A 13387-nucleotide genomic window follows, 5' to 3' on the forward strand; every position below is an offset into this window, starting at 1 on the left:
CCGTGACGCGTTGACTGGTGCTGACGCGCAGTCGCGACGTGCCACGTAATTGGCCGGGCCTTCTGCGAAGTCGACGGGGACACCTTGCGGAAATGGGTTTTGTCGCGGTTCGTCGCGACGCGCAGTGGATTTGCCAGAAGACCGGCGCCGCCGGCCGGAACCCGAGACGCGTTTTGAGCACCGGAGTCGCGAAATGGGACTCGAACCGAACGTGTGACCCCACCAATGGATTGCTCTCCGAACGAGGAAGCCATTGGTGGGGTCACACGTTCGGTCCGAGTCCCATTCAGCGACTCTGGAGCTCAAAACGCGTCTCGAGTTTCGGCCGCCGGCGCCGGTCTTCTGGCAAATCCGCTGCGCGGCGCTGCAGCGCGCAGAGTCACCTGCTGGAGTCTCCTCGTCAGGCTGCGCGCTGCGCGGGCTGGGACTGTCGATGGTCCGCGCCATCAGCGACCCTGCCAGACTGGCGACGCCAAAGTTTGAGGCCAGAACCCTCGGCGCTGCGGCAGCATCCCGGCCGGGAGCGCCTGCCAACGACGGTGTAGGCAACACGGTGCGCAGCCGTGCGCCGCGGCCCGGTGGACTGCCTACCTCGCAGGGGCTACCGCAGGCACGCACAGTGGGCAGAAACCGGCGGAGGCGGCCAAAATTCGAGACGCGTTTTGAGCTCCCGAGTCACTAAGCAGGACTCGAACCGAACGTGTGACCCCACCAATGGATTCCTCGTCCATTGAGTGGGGTCACACGGTCGGTTCGAGTCCCATTTAGCGACTCTGGAGCTCAAAACGCGTCTCGAATTTTGGCCTCCTCCGCCGGTTTCTGGCCCACTGTGGCACGCTTGTTCTCGGCCAGGACGGCTGATGATTGATCTTGCTGCACTGGACTGTATTGAAGTTGATACATTGTATGCGCAGCCGGACATACAACAAAACCAATGCGGCTTTAAATGTGCCATATTTTCGCCTCGTTGTGGTTTGCCAAGTGCGATGCCGCCTCGTCAGCCGACTACAGCGTGTTCTTCTCGCTTCTCCACGCACAGACACACACGCTGCAATCAAGATGCGTAGCGAGCGTTCCGAAATTGTGTTGCAGTTTCTCGCCTTTGCGCGCCCTGGTGGCTGCTGCCCGCGCGTCCCCGCGTCCTCCCTCCTCCCTGGACCCCCTCCCCTCGCTATCTCATTTCGCTCCTCGCGACTGTCCCCTTATCCCTGCGCCATGACACACCTTTTCATACGCCGGTCCCCCGCCCCTCCGCCGCTCCCATTCCCTTCTATGACTCAAACTTTCGTTGTTGCGGGTCGCGGCCGTCGCCGCCGTGGGTTCGTCTCCCGCCGCCGCCGCCGCATTTTCCGTCCCCGTCGGTCTGCGGGGGGACGGCCGGGCCGGCCGGGCCGGCCTGTAGGCAGGCAGGGTCTTGGCGACGCCGCCGACGCCGCCGACGCCGCCGCCGACGTTGGCGCCCGGCTGGCAGCGCCCCCTCCCCTAACGGCAGGCGCCGGCGCGAGCGGCTCGGGGCTGCTCGGGGAGCGGCCGGGCGGCCGGGCCGGGCGGCCACCCCCACCACGGCCGCCGCGCCGAGCCGCCGGCGCCCTCTCAGTCGACGCGGGGACGTCGAGGGCGTCGAAGAGCGGCAGGACGGCGGCGAGTCCCCGCGGACCCTCTCGCGAGTCCTCGCGCGCGTCGCCGGCGACCGGCGCGGTGGTGGCGGCGGTGGCGTGGTGGCGGCGGTGGCGGTGGTGGCGGCGGCGAGGGCTGGCGCGGCGGCGCGGCGGCCTCCCTGCCTTTGGCTTCGACGTCCAGGTGAGCAGCGCTGCGGCGCGGCGGCACACTGTCCTGTCTCTCTCGCGCTGGCGGGGCGTCTCCTACACGTGCGAGCGAGACAGAGCGACGAGAACGACTCTCAGGTCCGAGCGAGGGGGGAACAGCTTTCCACATTCGTTGTACAAAATTTGACCACATTCCACATTCAGGAGGCAAAAACGCCTGTAAGTAGGCAACATGTGTGGCAAAAAAGCAAGAAATCTTGCACATTCTTGCACATTCACACAATCATTGTACACAAAATGTTACAGTGGGTCACCCCTCGGGTCCGAGGCGCAGCCTGTCTCCCTCACACACTGGTTGAATTAGCCCGCCGTTGGCAGCCCTGCGCGTCTTCTTGGCAGTTTAGCCGGGCTTGCGGTGGACAGCCTTGGGGCTGCCGGCGCGGGGGGACACGTAACAATTGAACGATAAAGAATAACCGGCAGTACCCATCTTAAACGGCGTTCGATGACATCGCTCTTGTTATTCATGAGACGGCCCGAACGTCTTCCGTGTTCTTGTCGAATGGCCGCGGCGCACAGTGGGTTTGCCAGAAGGCCGGTGGGGGCGGTCAAAATCCCGGGCGCGTTTTGAGCTCCAGAGTCGCTAAATGGGACTTGATGTGTGACCCCACCAATGGATTGCTCTCCGAACGAGGAATCCATTGGTGGGGTCGCACGTTCGGTTCGAGTCCTCCTTGGCGTCTCTGGGGCTCAAAACGCGTCTGGTGTTTTGGCGGCCTCCACCGGCCTTCTGGCAAATCCACTGTGTTGGCGCCGTTGGCGATGCAGGTAGGGGTGGGGGCAGCGGCACGGCGCGGCGAGGCGCTTAAAGTTGCACAGGCTGCAACACACGCACGGCCCGCTCGGCGTGTCGGCGGACCTGGCGGACCTGGCGGACCTGCCGGCCCAGACCCATTCCGCTAAAGAAGCGGTCGCCGCCTGCTCCATTCACCTGCACGGCCTCGAGCACCGCGACCACCGCGCAAAAAAAGGGTCATTCCGACAGCGTACGGTTGCAGTGCCATTGTACAGCATTTTTTACTGCTCGTGACACACCCAATGCCGTGATTTCGTTTATCGCCACGACATGTTGTGAAAAATTATTTCACTGGTAAATGGTAAAATAACTTTTAAATAAAAGGGCTTCTTTCCTGAGCCTCCTTTTGACTGATTCTGAAGAATTTTCAGTAACACTAAGGTTTTTCTTTCAATAATTAGTTTTTTTAGGGGGGGCTGTCACAAAATGTAACCAAAAGGCCGTAGTTTCGAAAAAAAGTTCTTAGTGATTGTGAGTGTATAATACGATTATTACAGACACAGACACACACACACACACACACACACACACACACACGCCACACACACACACACACACACACACACACACACACACACACACACACACACACAGAGCAGTCGCGCCGCTGTAAGTGCACTGCGGCTGTGTGCCACGCCGCCGAATATGTCCGCAGCGGAGGCCAACTGAGCCGTGTGCTTTATGTCGTGAATGTTTTCCCAACTTTATAGTGCCTTTCATGAGATGGCCCCTTGTTATGGGGCTGCAGGCGGGGCCGCGGCAGACAGCGAGGCAGACAGACAGCCAGGCGAGCCGAAGGCAAGCGGTGTCGAGACCAAGACAAAGTTTCACTTTAACCGCCAATATATATATGGCGGCCTTTATTTTGTTTTCTTTGTTCGTTTTTTTTTCGGATTTTTTTTTTCTTTGTTTGGCTCGCACCGCGCGATTGACAATGGCGTTTGATGGATGTCTTTAGAGGCCCCCCTGGAAGGCAGGGAGGACGTTTGGCAAAGGGGGGGGTTGACCTCGTGACGCAGGGGTCTAAAGGACCGGAAGGAAGGTAGAGTGAGGGAGGGGCGAGCCCCAAAAAAATCTCGCCAGGAGAATTTGTTTTACTATCAGTGGCACGAGTAATTTATTTCCTCTCTTAGGGGCCAGGGGGCCAACGAGCCTCACCACACTCCCCTTCGCAGATGAGTTGCCCTTGGGTTCTTCTTTTTTTTTCGGTGGGTGGCCGGTATGGTGCTCTCGCCCGGCCTGTCTGGTGTGCATGCCAAAAGCCTCGCTAGTTTGCAACGCGCAAAGAAAGAAAAATGTTTTTTTTTCTCCCTTATCGAATCACACTATTCGCCAGCGTATCCCACCCGAATCAAGTCGCGGGCGACAACTCTTCTGGCCTACTTTCCGCCACACACACACACACACACACACACACACACACACACACACACACACACACACACAGACACACACACACACACACACATTTGGGTCCCAGAGATGCTTCATCCCTGGAACTCATTCGTTACCTTCCCCTGACATTCCCAGCCAATTTCCATAACCACACGACTGGAGCGCCTCCGCGCCTCCGCCTTCCCAGAACCGCCGCGCAATTTTGGCGCATGTTTATTTCGACTTTTCTTTTCTGTCTTTAATTTTCATGGGTTTCTTTTATCATTATTCCTTTCTATTCTGCAACACACGTGGAAACTGAATTAAAATGAAATGCCTGGGTTGGTCCAGTTATATATTTTTGTGCAAACATGAGCCTTTTGATGCATGACCCACCTTCACACACATGCATATGTACTTGCTCACTCATCACCATGCGGTAGAGCGGCTCTGCCAACTGGAATCACCATGTCACAGTGGGCCAGAAGACCGGTGGAGGTGATCAAAATCCCCGACGCGTTTTGAGCTCCAGCGTCGCTCAATGGGACTGGAACCGAACGTTTATGGCCCCACCAATGGATTGCTCTCCGAACCAGGAATCCATTGGTGGGGTCACACCTTCGGTTCCAATCCTGTTTGGCGACTCTGGTGCTCAAAACGCGTCTAGTGTTTTAGCCGCCTCTACCGGTCTTCTGACCCACTGTGCAATGCATGTGCGCTGCGGCTGGACCATGGTACCATGGTACTGCCCTTCCTGTGCGGCCCGCTAAATTTGCGCCTTAATAACCTGGCTGTGGCGACGTGCACTGACCACGCTGATGGACCCTCCCTCCCACAGTGCAGTGCCATCAAGAGCGTCATCGTCCATCACGTGGGTCGTACAATACCATATTCATAAGCTGGAGGAACACGGAAGGAGACGCGTCGAAATAAGTCGGGAGGGGGGTGGGGTGCACTATCCCACATTTTGCACGAAATTTGAAAACATTCCCCATTCAGTTGGTGAAAACGCCTGTAAGTAAAGGCAGAATGTGTGGCGAATATGCGAGGAGTCTTTAACGTTCCAACACATTCCTATAATCATTGCACGCGAAATTTAACAGTGGGTCACCCCCTTCGAGATAAGTTGCGCCCTCCTCTGCGCTGGCTGCGGATGGGATGGAATGGAGCGAGAAATAACGGCATCTGTGTGGTACACTGTGGTACCGAGAAACGGCGCGGCGGGACAGCGAGCGCTCCACTTGAGTGATTTCCCCCTCCGGTCATAACCGCGGCCATCGTGGTTACACTGTTAAAAAAAAACGGCACACCGCCTGTTTGGCCCTCCCGAGCTTCCGCTTCGTTACACCCACATAATGTAGACCCCCCCCCCCAACTACCCCCTTGCCCTTTCCCTGTGATCCCTTCCGTCGATCCCTGATCCTGCATTCCCGGCCGGTGCCGCAAGCCAGGCGGGCAGCCAGGCAGCCAGGCAGCCAGGCAGCCAGGCAGCCAGGCAGGCGGGCAGCCAGGCATCCGCCGTGGCTGGCTTCCTTCCAAACTCCTCGCGGTGGTGGAAACGCGGACCTTGGACCGTCCCTTGACTTGCCGCGTACCTAACTCGATCACGTCATCTCAACTTCAGCATGCGACCTGGTGTGTCCTCCTTCCCTTCCCCCCTCCACCCCCCTGGCCCCTCCATCTCGCCCCCACTGTGATTGGTCGGCCTGTATTGGTTGGTGTGTGTGTGTGTGTGTGTTGGTGAGTGTGTGTGTGTGTGTGTGAGTGTGTGTGTGTGTGTGTGAGTGTGTGTGTTTGAGTGTGTGTGTGTGTGTGAGTGTGTGTGTGAGTTTGTGTGTGTGTGTGTGTGTGTTGGTGTGTGTGTGTGTGTGTGTGTGTGTGTGTGTGTGTGTGTGTGTGAGTGTGTGTGTGTGTCTGTTGGTGTGAGTGAGTGTGGGTGACGGTGCAGTCCTCGGCGTATGTGACATTGTCCGCGAGGGGGAGAAAAACGCAATATTGGATGGTCGCTTCGCCCCGCTCCGGCCCGCTCCGCTTGTCGAGTGTGTTACTGGTGGCGTGGCGGCGGGCCCCGGGACGGGCCGGGACAGGCCGGGCCGCCACAGGGCACTCCAGGGCCCCCGCGGCCTGTCCCGCCCCGCCCCGGCCCCGCCCCGTCCCTGCGACGTGACACCAACTTGACTCCGTTTTTTTTTTCGTGCGACAACGCTCGTGATTGGCACGACGGCGAGGAGCCTCAAACGCGCCTCGTTAAGAGGGGCGAGAATGCGCAGCCCCGCCATTTTCCCCCGACGTGTGCCTGTGTGGTCCTGTTGTGTGTTGTGTGGTTGTGTGCCGTTGTAAATGTGTGTGTGTTTCAATTGTGATGTTGATGTAAAGCAGTGTACTAGCGTACTCATGTACTCATGTGTACACCAGAACGCAGAGTGATTCACCCCTCGGGTCTAGACGGCAGGGAGAAGCCGTATTAACATGGAGAAGATGGGACGACTGCGTTGTACATACTGCGACTGACTGTGGCTGGTTGAAAAACACCACGTTTTTTTTTTTGCGACAATGATTCCTCTCGTCCTACTAACAATAAATAACTTTCAATTAATTTTCTTTTCTGCGAGTCTTTTAAACTTTACTTTTAAAGAAAGAAAAGACACTAACCTAGGGTGAAGAGATCCCACACTCTAAATGTTGTACAGTGAAGATTCTCCATATTATGGTGAAAATGTTCCATATTATGGTGGTGCAGCTGACTTCGTAACATACCATTGAAAATCCACTGTACCTTATAGATGTTTTGACGAATTTCGTTGGTATTATGGAGAAAATCTCCACCATAATATGTTGGTGCAGCCTTGCACCGTAAGACATTTACAGTGCAGTAAGTTATGACCAGTTTCTTCATATTACGAACAAATTTCTCTGTATTATGACAGATTTGTGTCATGAGGTTAAACTTTAATACCCTAGATCTTTAAAAAAAGAAAGAGAGAGAGAGAGAGAGAGTATGAGCGTGTTTGTCCATCAAACCTCCGCGAAAGGGAAATGATGGTACAGGGGTTGTCCCGATTCGGACCGCTCCTTGAGACGAGTTTATTTTAGCTAAGCGATTCGGCACTACTGTCCTCTGCTCGCCCCTCTGCTCGCCCCCTCCCACCCTCCAGGCGGGGCACGGGTTATTCAGTTATTCAGCAGGGGCCGTATCATGTAATTCAACGCTGCATTGCGTGTGTGTGTGTGTGTGTGTGTGTGTGTGTGCGCGAGTGCCGAGGCACGAGAGTGATATTCAAGGCGAAACGTCGCTCGCCGGGTTAAACGCTCGTTCTGCATCTTCCCCCTCTCCCTCAAGGAGTGCTAGCTACCCGTCCGGCGGTGGCGGGCGTGGCGGGTTCGTCGCGCTGCCTGGCGGCACACTGCCACGCGGAGTTGCCGCGGAACACCGCCACAGTCCTAATGTACGTTTAGTACTGAATGAGAAGCAGGGAGTGTGCGTGTATGTGTGTGTGTGTGTGTGTGTGTGTGTGTGTGTGTGTGTGTGTGTGTGTGTGTGTGGAGGGCGGGGTGGGCTCGTCACGGTGAGGCTGGGGTGGGGCTTCTAGTAATCCTAATGCGATCACAAGGAGGTTCCCCTCCATAACCTCCCCCCTGCCGCCCCTTGCCGCCCCCTGCCGCCCCCTGCCGCCCCCTGCCCCGCCAGGCCCGACCTCGACTACCCCCTGCAGGGAGAGGTGAGGCCCGCGAAAGAAGAGGGGGGACATAAGTAACCCGATACCCGAAGGCATGCACGCCGGCCCGTATAAAATAATGCGGCTGCGCGGTGCTCCACTGGAATGAGCTGTAATTTCGGGGGGAATCCCGCCGCTGTGGCCGCGCTGGCCGTGCTGCACGGTGGGCCAGAAGACCGGTGGACGCGGTCCAAATTCGGGACGCGTTTTGAGCTCCAGAGTCGCTAAACGGGACTCGAACGGAACGTGTGACCCCCACCAATGGATTGCTCTCCGAACGAGGAACCCATTGGTGGGGTCACACGTTTGATTCAGCGACTCTGGAGCTCAAAACGCGTCCGGGATTTTGACCGCCTCCACCGGTCTTCTGGCCCACTGTGTGCTGGCTGTGTTGGCTGCGGGCATCGGGTGTCCATTTCAGAGAGGGATACGCCTGCGGATAGCGCCAGGCAAACGGACCAGGAGTGCGGAATCCGGGATTACGTAACGAGTGCACCGAATGGCATGGAACACAAGCATTTTATTTCGTTGATAAGTTTGCCGATCGCGTCTTTTTTTCTTTCTTGCGTTTCGTGGATGCCGGTGACAACAATCGTAACTTTGAACACCCTAGGTTCTGTTGCCGCCAGAGGCCGCCTGAGACAGGATAACCCTGACACTGTCGGAAATTCGGTGTGGAAACGGGCGGCCAGTGTACTGCCGGGCCGTCATCCATGACGGCGGCCCAGACCGCCTTGACTGGCGCTGGGTGCGCAACATTTGCGCCGCGTAAGGCAGTCGCAGCAACAATGCCCAACGGGGCCAACGGGAGACAATATCGGACAATATGCACGCCGATGGCCATTGTCGGGCAGGGGACGCGCCCATACGAGGTTGTTAACACAGACATCGTCAAAGCCGCCTTCATAAGCGCGCCGCCTTCATGTGGTCTGGGATGAGGACCCGAAAGGGGTCGGCGAGGGCCGGAGGGTCGCGCGCAGGGTCGCGCGGCGGGTCGGCCGGGTCGGCCGGGTCGGCCGGGTCGAGGCGGCCTGGTTTGGGTTGTCACATCGGTGCGCGCCCCCCACCCCCCTGCATCGCTTCCCTTTGACTGAAATCCGAGACGATGGAATCAGATGGTGGCTCAGACAAGACACTTGGGCGCTAACGCGTTCGGGCGAACGGACAGACGGACGGACGGACGGCAAAGCGGGGCGCTCAGCCCGACAAATAACGAGGAACCTGGCAGACCTGGCGGGCTGGCGAAAATAATAAACACCAGCGGCGTGTGTTCCGGGTGAGGGGTCGGAGTCGTATACTTCCAAACCACGCACAGTGGGTCAGAAGACCGCGATGGAGGCGGCCGCGTCTCTAGGCGCGTTTTGAGTTCCAGAGTCGCTAAATGGGACTCCAACCGAGCGTCTGACCCCATCAGTGGATTCTTCGTTCGGAGAGCAAATCCATTGGTGGGGTCACACGTTCGGTTCGAGTCCCATTCAGCGACTCTGGAGCACAAAAACGCGTTCGGGATTTTGACCGCCTCCACCGGTCTTCTGGCCCACCGTGTAACGGGGTGGAAACAAGCAGTGGCTCAGGGCGTGCTTGATTTTTCATGGACGCCCTCCGTTCGGCTGACATCACGAAAAACTTTCCACAGCGGCGCACCGCAGCGCGATCTTGTTGTGTTGGCTGCCCGGCCCAAGGCCCGGCCGGCTCACCTGATCGGCGACCTCCTTCACGGACTCTGACAATGAGCGAGCGAGCGCAACTCGGCGCTGCAAGTTCCCGAGTGCGCCTCGCCGCTGATTTATCGGTGTGCACGCTCGCGGACTCGAAGCCCTCGACGCCGTCCGTGGACGCCACGGACTACTCGAGGCTGTCGAACACGCCGGGATCAGGAAACGTGAAAAATGTGGTCGCAAGGCGGGCAGCGCGGGTATCTCGGAGGGCTAGCAGCATCGTTATCGAGAGACGGAAATCTGGTGGCGGCTACCCCAGTGTACCCGCCCACACGGCAGCCTGGCGAGCCGGGCGGTGCGCAGTGGGCCAGAGGACCGGTGCAGGCGGGCGAAACTCTAGAGGCGTTTTGAGCTCCAGAGTCGCTAAACAGGATTCGAACCGAACGTGTGACCCCACCAATGGATTGCTCTCTTAACGAGGAATCCGTTGGTGGGGTCACACGTTCGATTGGAGGCCTGCTTAGCGACTCTGGAGCTCAAAACGCGTCCGGGATTTCGACCGCGTCCACCGGTCTTCTGGCCCACTGTGAGGAAGCGCCCCAACTACCAGCGATACACTGTAGTCCGGCCGGCGCCACCCCTCCGGCCTCGGCCTTACATCTTGTTAACGCGGAATTTCTTTTCCTCCCTCTTCATTGTTCCAATTAATGCCCACAAGGCCCCACCACGACCACCCCTTTTCTGGCGTATTGGGCTCCGGAACGATCGCAGCAATAATGCCTCTTGGCTTGAATCTGCCCTGTCCTTAGAGCTCTCGAGCGGCCCGCAGGCCCCACAGGGGGTGCAGTGGAAGGGGGGCGGAGGGGCCGGAGGGGGCAGCCACCGGTTGGGAGCGAATAATTAGAGGGATCATACTGGGTCTGCCCCTTCGGACCCCGGGCCCCTCTGGGCCTTCTGGGCCGCTCCGTCCGGACTGGCGGTCCTCGGGCAGCCCTTGCGTTGCCCTACGGCGCAGGCCTGGCGCGGGCCTGGCGCAGCCCCCCGGGGGTCCGGTTCAATCTGAACGAGGAAGTGCATCAATGGTTGGCGGGCAAGTACATATAGGACTTGCGCACTGTGAGAAAAAAGTACGGAAAAAGTACGGAACATGTCTGGTCAATAATTTGCCTGGACCGTCCGTACTTGCCAACTACGGAACGTTCCGTACTTTTTAGCAGATGATACCTTCACACTTGAAACATACTTAAAACTACTATACACAAATGAAGGTGTCAGCGTGCTTTTACTCTCGTTTTCCGTACCCATTTACATGGGTTCATATGGAGCAAGTACGGAACGTTCCGTACTTTTCTCCGTACCTCCGTACTTTATTTTTCTGTACCTTTTCCGTACAAAAGTACGGAATTTTTTACAGTGCGGTAAGCCTTTCTCCGCCCTCTTGACGCACCCATTGGCTTGGTTGGTCATCACCAGAGCGGCAGCAAGTGTCGAACAACTTAGCAAAAATAAAAAATTCTAAAAAAAAAATTCGTTAGACTTTTGATGTTCATGTTTCGTAAAGGGTGACAATCCTTCAGGGTATCTAATATTTAAATTCAGCCGAGGTTTAAATTCAATTTTTACACTTGTCATCATAACGTGCACGTTGTTACTATGTGATAGGGCGTTTTCATCTCGCACAACACAAAATTCCGCATTTTTTTTAAATTACTTTTTACAGTGCGGAGGAGCCGGAAGCACCTCCCCGATGTCTGGGATGGAGTCGCCCCGGGCAGCCGAGCGCGCCGAGCCGAGCGTGTAAACTTTCCCCTTTTCCGTTCTCGCGCCACGCCAGCCTAATTGGCCGTTGTGTCGCGTGGCCCCGCTCTGATATCGCAGCTGAAATTTAATCTTTTTGTCGCGCGCCGCGCTGCCGTCGGCTCGACTGGGTGGGAGAGAGAGAGAGAGAGAGAGAGAGAGAGAGAGAGAGAGAGAGAGAGAGAGAGAGAGAGAGAGAGAGACCCTTCCTCATCCTCTCTCCTGCTCTGCCCAGGTCTCTGACACGCCTGACGTGAGGATTTTTCAGAAGGAAAACTAACTTTAAAATTTTGGTGAAAGTTTTAGAGTTGTCTTTTAAGACGAGTTCTGTTTTCAATCAATTTTTTTAAGCAGCGAAAAATTTAAATTTTAAGACTTGATGGCACCACATACCTGCTAATGTTTTAACCGCAAAGTTTTCTCAAAATTGAGTGCGTCGCACAGGCTATTTTATTAGCAGTACTACCTTTCATTTAAATTTCACACTCACGCAACGACACTGGGAGAAGAAATTTTTTTAACTATTTTTTTATTTCGACCCGCATCCAGCCCGAGTCTGCAGACTTAAACTGCGTTAATGGGTTAAGAGTGCAGTGGGACTGGCGGTGGAAGGTGCGCGCCACGGCGGGATGATGCGAAGGGGAGGGGCTAAGTGATGAGAGAGGGGGGGGCGGTCCGTGGGCCCACCTAACAGCGAGGAATGCCGTAATGATGTTAACACCTCGCTACGCCGCGCTACGCCGCGCCTGCATACATTAAGGGTGCGGTGCCTGCCCGGCTACTCGCCCTGCCCGTCTTTCTTCTTCTTCTTCTTCTTCTTCTTCTTCTTCTTCTTCTTCTTCTTCTTCTTCTTCTCTCCTCCTAGTCGCTCCGCCTGACGTGGGTGCATCGGGGTGGCCTAAGCGAGGTGGCAGGGGCTTGCTGCCTCGGTCACTGCCTCCGCTTGCAGCCTCTGCAATTAGGGTCATTTCCAACGATGAAGTAGTTAAAAGAAACACGGAGACGCGACACGGAGAAACGGCTGCGCTTCTGCCGGGCTATAGGAGGGGGATCTGAAAAGTTTAATTTGGTTGGTGGGGGGGGGGGGCGTAGTGGAGAGCGGACTGGTGTGGCGTCCGGTCCAGCGCGAGTGGATTGCGTGCGGGCAGGTGTCCGCCCTGCGACAACGTTGTCACAAACTTTCTGCCCCGGACCCGCCCGGATCATCTAGTTTCCTCAAAAATTCTTCTTCTTTTTTGTCATATTGAAACATTTTACATGGCTGTTTTTTTTACGGTAGGTTTCTAAATTTTTGTTTCTTTTTTTTTTAAAAAACTTTTTTACACTTTTTTACCTTTTTTAAAAAATTTAAAATTTTTTTTTTTGTTCAAGTTTTATTACTTCATTTTTAAGTTGTTTTTTTTTTCACCTTTTAACTTCTTTCTACCTTTTTTTTCACTTCTTGACACATTTTACATATTTTGTTTATTTTTGTAACACCTGCCCGGCAGCACCCCCCTTTTTTGTGTCCCATTTCTGGGCCTGCCGAGGCTGGAGGGCCGTGGAGCGGCCAGTCGTAGGGAAAGAGAGGAGCAAGAAGGCGCGGCTCGTCTGGAAAAGAGAAGAAAAATTAGGGGAAGGAAATGGTTTCGGGGAGGGAAGAGAAATTCAGTTAGCGGCAGTGCGTCGCCGCTCGCTCTCTCGCTCTCGCGTTCCGCGCCCGCTGCAGACTGAGAGTCGTTTTCGTCGCTCTGTCTCTCTCGCGGTCGTGGGGCTTCGCGTGTAGGTGCGAGAGAGGCAGAGCGACGCCCGCAGGTCCTCGCCCCGCGAGGCTCCACGCTCCGCGCGGCGATGAGGTCTGAGTCCGTCTAAGCGGCCGGGCCGGGCAGCCAGAAGGTGACACCGCAATAAACGGGAGACGTGTTTCTTTTGTTTTCATTCCCGGAACACAAGCCGAGTCTTTGCCGAAGGGATTCCGTTGGCAAATCTGCCCCGTCGCCGGAGTGGCGCGGTATTAAGAGGACTTTAGCGCGCTGCCGCGCACGCTAGCGCGCTGCCTTCACGGCAGATGGCGCCGTGCCAGATGCCTGCCAGATGGCTGCCCTTTTTCAGACGGAGTCCGTATTGCGGTGGGCGGCACCAAGGCAGCCGCCCCTAGATTGAGATTCGTATTTCGCCGCCCCTGGCCGCCCCCCTCGCGGGCGATACACTAAGCCAGGTAACTTTGGGCCATGCTTTACC

The 13387-nt window shown here is 56.3% G+C and overlaps 1 protein-coding gene across 1 annotated transcript in view; it reads left to right on the forward strand.

The window, feature by feature from the left end:
* Positions 1 to 1760: 1760 nt before the first annotated feature.
* The window catches only part of LOC117647186 (glutamate receptor ionotropic, kainate 2-like), a gene marked incomplete at its 3' end in the record, with an annotated part of 37613 nt that continues 25986 nt past the window's right edge, over positions 1761 to 13387 (forward strand). Inside the window, exon 1 of the mRNA XM_034388811.1 lies at positions 1761 to 1800. The remainder of the gene's footprint in view (positions 1801 to 13387) is intronic.

Source organism: Thrips palmi, unplaced genomic scaffold (assembly GCF_012932325.1).
Source record: "Thrips palmi isolate BJ-2018 unplaced genomic scaffold, TpBJ-2018v1 HiC_scaffold_2, whole genome shotgun sequence".
Taxonomy (NCBI): Eukaryota; Metazoa; Arthropoda; class Insecta; order Thysanoptera; family Thripidae; genus Thrips; species Thrips palmi.